A 10,057-nucleotide genomic window follows, 5' to 3' on the forward strand; every position below is an offset into this window, starting at 1 on the left:
TATTTTCCAAGAATATCTCATATCTTTATAAAACTGCCTTTCCCCCACACCATTTTTTCATACAGTTAAAATCCTGGCATTAATGATGGGGAAACTGACTGGCAGCAAGTTCCACAAATTTTAGAATTGGATTAAGAAAAAGTATTTCCTACTCAGAGTAGAGGGAAAAACACCTCAGAATTCATGACAAGTTCACCATAAGCACAGATAAGAAAATCGGCACAGAAATTCCCTTTCTAGAGCATGTATTTGTATGCTCAGCTCTAAAATAAACATGCTGTATGTTGGCTGCATGGGTTACAATTTATTGACTTTATATGGCTGTAGTTGTTGAAGAAAAAGATTTGAAATGAGCCCAAAGAGGCCACTAGTAAGGCTGAAAGGTGACATGATGGCATGTGAAGAGAAGACAGTGGCGATGCTGATGGAGAGCAGCTGTGATTAGTACATACACAGTGCTTAGCCACTCCTTGCCTAGCCCGAGGACAAAATCTTGAATCACTAGAAATGAATGAGTGTTTTGCTTCAATATGACTGTCCAGGTTTAAGCCCAGCCGGTAACTCAGAACCAGGCACCCCTTTCCTTGTACCCCCTTTTCCCCCTGCCCCCGGCAGGATGGGATGGAGAATTAAAAGAATGTAAACCCCATGGGTTGAAATAAGAACAGTCCAGTAACTAAAGTATAATATAAAACTACTACTACTACTACTACTACTAGTAATAATAATAATGGTAAGGGGAGAGAATATAAAACTAAAAAGAGAAAGGAAAAAAACCCAACAGTAAATAAAAGTGATGCACAATACAATTGCTCACCACCCGCCGACCGATACCCAGCCCGACCTGAGCAGTGATCTGGGCCTTCTGGGTGACTCCCCCAGTTTATATACTGGGCATGACGCGCTGTGTTATGGAATACCCCTTTGGCTAGTTTGGGTCAGGTGTCCTGTCCGTGCTGCCTCCTGGCTTCTTATGGTCCTCCTCACTGGCAGTGCATGAGAGATTAAAAAATCCTTGATCAGAGTAAGAGCTACTTAGCAACAACTAAAACATTGGTGCGTTATCAGCATTTTTCTCAGACTAAAGCCAAAGCACAGCACTGCACCAGCTGCTAGAAAGAAAAATAAGTGTTACAACCGAACCCAGGACAATGACCAAGATTTTAGCTCATGATTTTGTGGAAAAGATGTATAAGAAGCCTTATATTTCTTTAAGAGTGAATCCTGCAGTCAAAATACCCGTGTCTACCTTGGTCAGAAGTGGTCCCCAGCAGTAGACTGATACTTAGAGTCCCTCTAAGCACACCCTTACTGCTGCATACTGAGGAGCAAGCTCTGGCTCCCGATCCCCACACCTCTGTTACTTCCCTCTCTTCCACCTAGCCCCCTTTAAAGCAATGGCTGTACACCCCTGTGGGGAGACACACCAAGCTCTGCTCCCATCTTGTCTGACTTTACCCTATGTGTTCTTCTAAACTGCTCAAGCTGATCGTTCACCCTCAAACATTACCACCTCCAGAACATGAAATACATACCCTCACTTCATCCTAGGAAAGCACCATTCTCACGGCCTGCAGTACAGTTTAATATCATTTCAGATGCTTCAAACTGAAAGATAAAACAAAAAAATCGGAATTATATGTTGGGTCTATGGGGACCAGAAGGAGCCCAAGGAGTACTGTCGGATATGAATATAGCAGTCTGCTCTAGAGGGAACTAGCCCTAGCTAGTGTGGGTATAAGCTAAGCCTCTTGGCATCAGGGACTTTTTTTATTTAGAAATACAAGCATGCTTCCTGAAATTAGGTAGTTGGGACCCACATGGTTTTTACAGACAACCTGAGCTCAGTCTCTTTGTCTGTTCAGACTACTAAGTCTGAATGAATGTGGTACAGACTTAGTGATACATGCAAAACTAGCAACTCACATGCATAACAACTGTTCTGTAAACAACCCGAGTCATCAAGATTGTCCAGTCCAGTTCAGAGATGCCCCAGTTGACACTCCTGTAAAAATAAAAGGATTTTTCTTCTGGATATGAAAAATTAAATATTCGGAGAAGAAAGTGCATTTCTGTAACTTCCAACAAAACACGGATTTAGGAGCAAGCATCTTCTTCAACAGTCCCCAACAGAGTAAACGACCCATACTAAAGGTCACTGAATGTTAATGTTCTGTAATTCTCGGCCTTCAGAGGTTCAAAGAAATCTCAAGAAATGGTTCAAGTTAAGGCATTTGGAAAAATAACGAGGTGAAAGGCTTTCAAAGGTTTCTGCAGAAAAAAAACAATAATTGGACACAATTCTTGAAATTTTCACTTGGGCATTACTAAACGAAATGTCAACAAAAGAAAATAGTGGTATAATCCCAAAGAGCTGTGGTTTCTTCAGTTACTCTCAGGACATAAGGGGTTTATTTATTTACAAATCTGTGACACTGACAAATAAGCTGTTGACTTTCAATAGCTTGCCGGGTGTTGCTTTTGCTTTTTTTTTCAGGTGTACTCATAAATAAATTTTGCTAGAAATACACTAGCAGTTCAGCACAGATTTTTTAACAATTCATCTCCTTACCTGGCATACTGTCGCTCCCTTAGAACAGCCCAAGGAACTGATCCTGAAAATGCCCAAGGAGATTAAAAGATAGGTTCCAGTTGACTGTTGGAAGAAGCATAACTGATTAGTCGTTTGGGGAATTTCGTTGTTGCTGCATCTTTTCCATCAGCCAGTCCAAAGGGATTTCATTAACATCTCACCAGTCCCTCTGACTAAGTAGGAATTTTGACTAGATTGTGAAAGCTTCTAGAAACAATCTATTTTGAAGTGTTAAGTATATAAATGCAAATTGAGTGGAAACAGCTGCTATTTACATTCCCTAGACGCAGGATTCCACTCCCTGATAGAAACAGGGAAAAAAAAAAAAAAAAGCCATTGAAAGAACATGAAGGAATTGGAAAAACATGGATCTAGTAAAAATAAATGCGATGGACCACATTGCTGGGGGCTATAAATTGGTATAGCTTTGCAGGTTTGCCACCACAAATTATACAGCCACCTGCCAGAAGGAGCTTCGTGTATTTCTTGGAGAAAGGGGGGGAAGGGTTGAAGGAATGAACACGCTGAAAACAAAAGCATATGAATAAATTCATGTTTCAGCCTTTTGTGCAATGGCTAACAAAGAGCCAGGCATTTTCAGAAATAGCCTCACAGAACAAAGCCCCCATTCACAACAAGATTTTGCTATGGACTTCTGTTAGTTGGAGATTATGTTCTGGAAAAATTACGAAAGTTCCTGAAAAACATAAGTAGCGTATTCTAGACCAGCGTGCCTGAAAGTGGAGGACTGTGCTGGAGGGAAAAGAAAGCGTAGTGTGAAAGCTCACCCCTTTGATGAACCCAAGCTTTATCTTTTTATTGGCCTGACAGAGGCCCTGCTACATATCCTCTGTACATGTTCCCATTCACTTACCTGGAGCAGATCCCCACTGTCACATGTTCCACTGGTAAGCTTGCGCTCCCTCCTGCCATGCCTGCCTCTATTGGTAACATCACTGGCAAAAATCTAGAGGAAAATAAACGGTAATAGACTGTCCTCAGAAAAGGGTAGGCATGTTTAAAAACATACACAAAATATGGCTGCTAATTTCATTTGGAGCAAACCCACTCAGTCAAATCAGTGTCAGGAACCTGGGCTGGGGAATTAAAGGTGAGATTGTTTTGCTGGATGTTCCTTATAGTACGGAAAAGGAGCTGATACAGCCAACACAGCTGAAGATTAAGCACCACAGAAAGAAACACTCGATTCTTAGAGCCTGTAGAGCTGATTCCCTCCAGGACTAGTTGTGTTTGACTTGGGATTGCTTTTGCCTGCCAGCGCGCAAAACCAGTCATAACACAGGCAAACGTGGGACAGAAATGTCATTCTTGTTCCATTTTTAGACACAGACTCTTGCCTGCTGTTCTATCCTATGCAAATGATACATCCAATGGCAAAATGCATCCTTTAGTTCCTTCCCAGAACAGGGACTGATCTACAGCAGTAGGTTTTGCAGCTTCCTTCTGTCTAGCATGATGTGGCCCGAGATGCTGGGGAAAAATTCTGCTGTGCCTCAGGCAACTTTCTGGATCAAATTTATTCCCAGAGAGAAAATTTATCTGAGAAGTGAGCTCTGAAGAGAATGCTAAAAATAGTGTTAAAATTTTGAAATACAGGGTAATGACATTGAAAGTCAGAAAAGATGTCTAGCCCAAACTCACACTTTATAAAAGGCTTTGCATATTTTGTAATAATTATGGATATTATTTCCGCTCCCCCGTTCATTTACAAAGACAGAGATAATAACAGGCTTCAGCAAATCTGAATTTGGTTACTCAGAGCCATCTGTTAATTCTGGTATATAGCAGTAGAGGGCATCTAAGGACTTCAAGTCACATATGGTAAGGGATTAAAATCAGATGGCTGAAGGAGTTACTGCTCTCATCCCCAACCATTCACCCCACCCCGGGACAGAATTTGCCACCTCAGGACCAAATAGCTCATGAAGCTGCTCCTGTACGGCTGCAGTTTTGAGCCACCCTGAAACTGGATTTGATCTTACCACACCAAATTGAAAGCTGACGTTGTTTAAGAGGAGAGGCGTGAGTTAATTTCTCATCCCTGCTGCAGGCAGCACTCTGTAGGAGTCCCGGGAAGAATGCTTCAGGTACAGCACAAGGGGAGACAGTAACTGCCTCAAGCAGTCTATCCAATTTAGACTATCTACTACTGTTGGAGCTTTAATTTCTACATACCTGGCAAAACTGCTTACAGGAGGGGTAAGCAATCCTGGGAATGGACAGGCCGTGCCAAGGAAAGGCAAGCTGTGGACCAATGCTCTTTCCTTAACCAGGAAGAGTAGCCTTGTGTCTGCTTCCTCTGTTGAGCCCAAAAAATGCCAGTCTGTCTGTTTGGCCTGTATTTCAGTTTACGTCTTCCCAACATGCCAATCAGTTACAGAACGATGCCTTGAGCCTTCCTGACATAAAACAAGCACTAATCATAACAAATAAAGAGAGAGAAGGTAGTTGGCAGCTAGCACTGTTTTCTTGTCATCTGTCCAGGTTTGTGTGACATTCCACGTCCAGCCTGTCTTTATACTGAAGCGGGGAAAGCAGCCATGCCTGTCTTGAGGCAAAAGAAGCCAACACGTCAGAGGCAGGTTAAGTTCATTACCTGATACTAACAATGCACTCATCTGAAAAAAGTATTTGATCCGAGCAGCATATACCCATAGCACGGGTAGCATATTTTCAATTAACTGTAAGGAGTTGAAAATTATATAAGGACATTAGTACACATTGATTATCCTGTTATTCAAACTCCTAAACACAGCAACACGTCAGGCCTTATGCTGAAGTCTATTATAGCCTTAGCCTGAAATTTAAAAGCGGCTCATGCCCAGGAAAAGGTTCTACAACTCATTTAATGATTCACAGTACTCCTGAAATGATATTCATCTGTCTGCTTTCCATGGCAGCACTTTCAATCATAAACACTTAATTGTAGGAATTCATTCTCGAGGCCAAATAGCTCTGGGTGAATTAAACCATCTTTAATATAAGAACTAGAACAGTGATTTAAAATTAATCTTTTTCTGATGGAAGACCATTTATTCAGAGACATATAACCCAGTTTCTTCTTCGTTTTACTTTGCACTCAAAACTCTCCCCTTTGGAGATAGCCACTGCATCACCTGTTTTAATTTTCCTTATTAGCTTCAGAACTGACTCTTCGCCAACAAAGAAACTTTAATTACTTAGGGATTGGCAGAGCATGGGAAAGCTGCCTGCATGCCGTCTGTCAGGAAAACTTTTTCACAGACATTACTTGCTCTCTTTTAGTTTGAGAAGTAGAACTCGCAACTGGCAGGAAAACATCTCGAGCCTCCTCAAGCATAAAAGGCTTGTTTTTTCTGGCAGCATCTAGGACGAGAATGCAAGATTTCACAGTGCTTTCAGCTGTGCTATCTCTAGGATTTTTCTAAGACAAAGACGAGTATACATTTCTCCAAAAACCCACAACTTCAAAGACTGTGCTTGTGAACATGTGTATGTATACACCTATACATACACATACACCTATACACCCTTTCTCAGGTATATACACCCTTTCATAGCCCCAAACCCAAGGTAAACAAATAGCACAGTCACAACATCTGACACTATAATCTGAATATTGAAATCCATAGCAAATATTCTTCTAGTAGTTGTTTAAAATGCCTGCTATCAAAACAGTTCTTGCCAGCAGCCTTTGTTTCTATCGTGTTCATAAAAAGGATGTGTGATAGGGAAGAAAATGCTGTCAACGCATCTATGTTTACAAATTATCCTCAGGTAATATTTAGCTAGTTGTACTCAAGAGTTAGATAATTCACAAAACAACAAAATGACACACCTGAATTCTGCTGTTTATAAAGAAGCCTAACATAGTATAAGGTGAAAATTGCTGTGTAAATTATATTTTTATATATAAATACATATACTTAGCACCCTGTCACCACATTCCACTTTTCCTTAACAAGTCCAACCAAATTATTTCTATGTTATTTTGGGTTTACTTTAAATTGTAAATAGTAAATTAGAGAAACTATAAAAGCTCCACATTTACTGGCTTTAATCGAAGATCCTAAGCGTGTCTCAATAACCTCTTACTCAATGCAGTTGAGGCCTTTAGATGCTACCGTAAGTTTTAAATAGTTTGAAGCACATGATGAGATGAGAGAAGGATTTAAATGCCACGTTTTTTTATGGTCAGAGTTTTGTGCTTGCCGGTGATTACCTATCCACTGAACTGCAAGAAAATGATCCTTCTTCTTCTCTGCTGTCTCTGAAAGAAAATAATCTGGATGTTATTTCAAAGTACTGCTCTCTTAGTGCTGTCTCTTGATGGTTTGCTTTTAAATTACAACTGCTGGTTTTCTTTTAGAATACCACTGATTCATAGGAATTATTATCCACTGAATTTTTGATTATTCTCCTTTACCAAACATAGATCCTCGACAAAGTTAAAACATTCACCTCTCAGTAGATAAAAATGGCAGGAAATAAGGTGGCAGCTGCTTAAGAGTAAAATTGTTTGGTATACATCATTATTTATTTCATCAAAACATTCTGTTTGTCGGGCAGCTGGAAAGAGCAGAGTGGTCCAATTTACTAAAATGCTTGTCTCTCTGCTGTATTTATTCTGTTTTAGGACCTCTTCGTGAAATAAGCAAACCTTCCTCCTGACTGCTGAGTGAGAAATTCTCTAAGGGCTCTAAGGACCTTGTTCGTGGTGTGGAGCTGCAATAAAATTGTTCTAATTTGCTTGAGATAAAGGCTCAAATGGTCATACTTCTCTGCTTGAGAACCAGACATGCTGCCTGGCCACTGCAATCACAGGGCAGGGAGGAGTTATACACTGTTATTTAGCTCAGTTCAGGTAAACAGTTGTCAAAATATGGTCAATAAATAGATGCATGTGATAGGAATAGATGGCCTTTTAAGCAAAGCAAATTTTATCTGACAAAAAGGTATGTCATGAATAATGGCTATTCGGTGCTGCACCTTCAGGAAGTAGGGATGCAGAGAGCAAGGAAAGGCCCCTTGTATTCTTCCAGGTAGCTAGATCAACCTAGCTAAATAGATCAGTAAACCTTTTCAGCAGACCAAAGCAAATTTAGCAAAATCAGCTGGGCCAAAAATGCATTACCCCCCCCTCCGCTCACGTCATATTACATAAATAAATCAGCATGCTAGCTCTCCAATGAATTTGGCATACTTTTCAGGAACAAAGTGAAAATCATTTCTAGCAACAGGCATTTCACACTACTGTAAAAATGTTGTTGCCTCCTTTCTTGGTCATGAAAGGGTTTTTTGCCTAAAGGAAAAAATAAATAAATCCACTCGTCCCTGCCCTTCTCTTTTTGAGCACGTATGTTTGAAAACAAGTCAGAAACATAATCTATTCTGCTTGTGATTTTCAAGAACTCTTAATATTTATGTTTTCACTACTAACACAAATCTCAATTAAAAATATCTACTAGGTGGATGATACCCTGCCCAAACCAAAACGTTCATGCACAGTAGAAAGCATCTGGAAAAGAAATCACAGATTCCTTCAGTTTGTGCCTTTCATCTCCAGTTGGATGATAGACCTCTAGAACTGGCTCAGAAGCATTCATAACCATATACATACAGGCAATATTTGTCCTAGAAGTGCTACCCCAAAACATAGACTACAAATAAAGCACTTGCTTTGAATTGTACTTACAAATTTTCAATCCCCATTTGTATAAACTACTTTTCATATCAGTGACTCTGGTTAGAAGAATTACTGTTTGTTAGTTGGCAATTAAAAAACCTTATTTTATTTACTTGATGAAAAGCTAAGTTTTCAGTCTGCTGCTTCTTTTCTTTCTCCATTTCACACCTCCCTCCTACTCAATTCTAATTTTTTATAGAGTTAAACACTTAAGGCAGACCAAGCATGTATTAAACATCCTAATGCCAAAGAAGCTAAAAAGTAGTTTAAAGTAGTTTCATGCACCAGATGTGGCCCATAATCCCAAAAGTAATTTAATTTAATCACCTTTTCTTACCCTTAAAAATTATTTAATTTTTTTCTCCTCTGTGACTGTGAAAGACTCACACAGACAGAGAGAACCAGCTAACATTGTTGAAAGCAACAGTGAAATACTAACTTACTCCACCGAGCCTATAGCACTTGGGGAAGTCTCATACCAGAGAATAAAGGTAACTGTGAATCTAAGCACTCTTACAAGGTGCCAAAAGTGTCATTTAAAGATCGATTTGCAGTTTTTAAGTTTGAATTTCATTGCTCTTGTAAATTTATCAGATCTTTAGTACTATTTTAAAAATGCATTAACTTCTCAGGAAAAAACCAAATAAATTAACAGAACTCTGTTTAGGAAAGATCCTGCTGATATACTGCCTATTTAGTTTTTATTCTACCTTTTTCATAACAATATCTGAAGTTTTAAGTAACAAATATTTATGACATTCTTCTGTTCTTGTTACTGATTCACCACATAACTCACAGTCTTCCTCTCTGCCCTCACAGCAGCCAGCTGTGGTTTTAGAAACAAATTATTATGACTTCAAGTGATGAATAAACAGCAGAAGCAAAGGAAGTCTTGAGATACTATCCACATAAAAATGCCATTAATAAATAACATAGGGAAAGAGAACTACAGCAAAGCTGTAAAAAGGCAGCTTGTAAAAAGCTGGACAAGATGCATTCCATTTCTCTAAGATGAATTAGTGAACTTAGAAGGAATAGCTCTAATTTGAACACTATTATATCAGAATAACTTATTTTTGAGCAAAAGCTGTACCCCTGCATATATATATCTGGAATTATTTTAGTAATAAAAATAGATTTGTATTCTTTTTTGTTGCTGTTGTTGCTGTTGTTTTCTGAATATAGTGAAGCCAGTGCAATTCTGAAAATATTACATTAGATTTTATGCAAGGTCTCACATCATCAGTAGCAGAACTGTCAACTAAATTTCAAAGGACACAGGCATATTTTCTCCTCTCTTCACGTCTATCCTGAGAAAAGTTAGTGGGGATTCCAGAAGAGTCACTGGGGGCTGATCTGAGGCTATCTGAACTGCACGGACGAAAACAGGAACAAGAATGACCTTCAAGACCTAAATTGTTTTAAACCATTTCTAGGAATGCTGAAGTAAGAAAGCCCATGTTTGTTATTCAGACCTCGTCTGAAATCTGCTGTGCTGTCAGTGATTACAACTACCTTTTTTTCATAAACTAAATAAATTGAATTCAAAAGCACCTTGGCATTACAAACTGATTAAACCATACTGACCAATTCACTTAACAAAGTTATTATTTTCCCCCCCCTTCAGGTGAATCTGCTTAATTACTAACTACAGCACTTATTTTTTTAAGAGAACTATTAACTCCCAATACTCTTCCCTCACACCCTGACGTTTACAAATTCTAAGTAATAGCTATTACAAAAGCCTTCAGGAACTGTCCTCCATGGTCGTGTCCCCC

This window comes from Strigops habroptila, chromosome 3, assembly GCF_004027225.2.
Source record: "Strigops habroptila isolate Jane chromosome 3, bStrHab1.2.pri, whole genome shotgun sequence".
Taxonomy (NCBI): Eukaryota; Metazoa; Chordata; class Aves; order Psittaciformes; family Psittacidae; genus Strigops; species Strigops habroptila.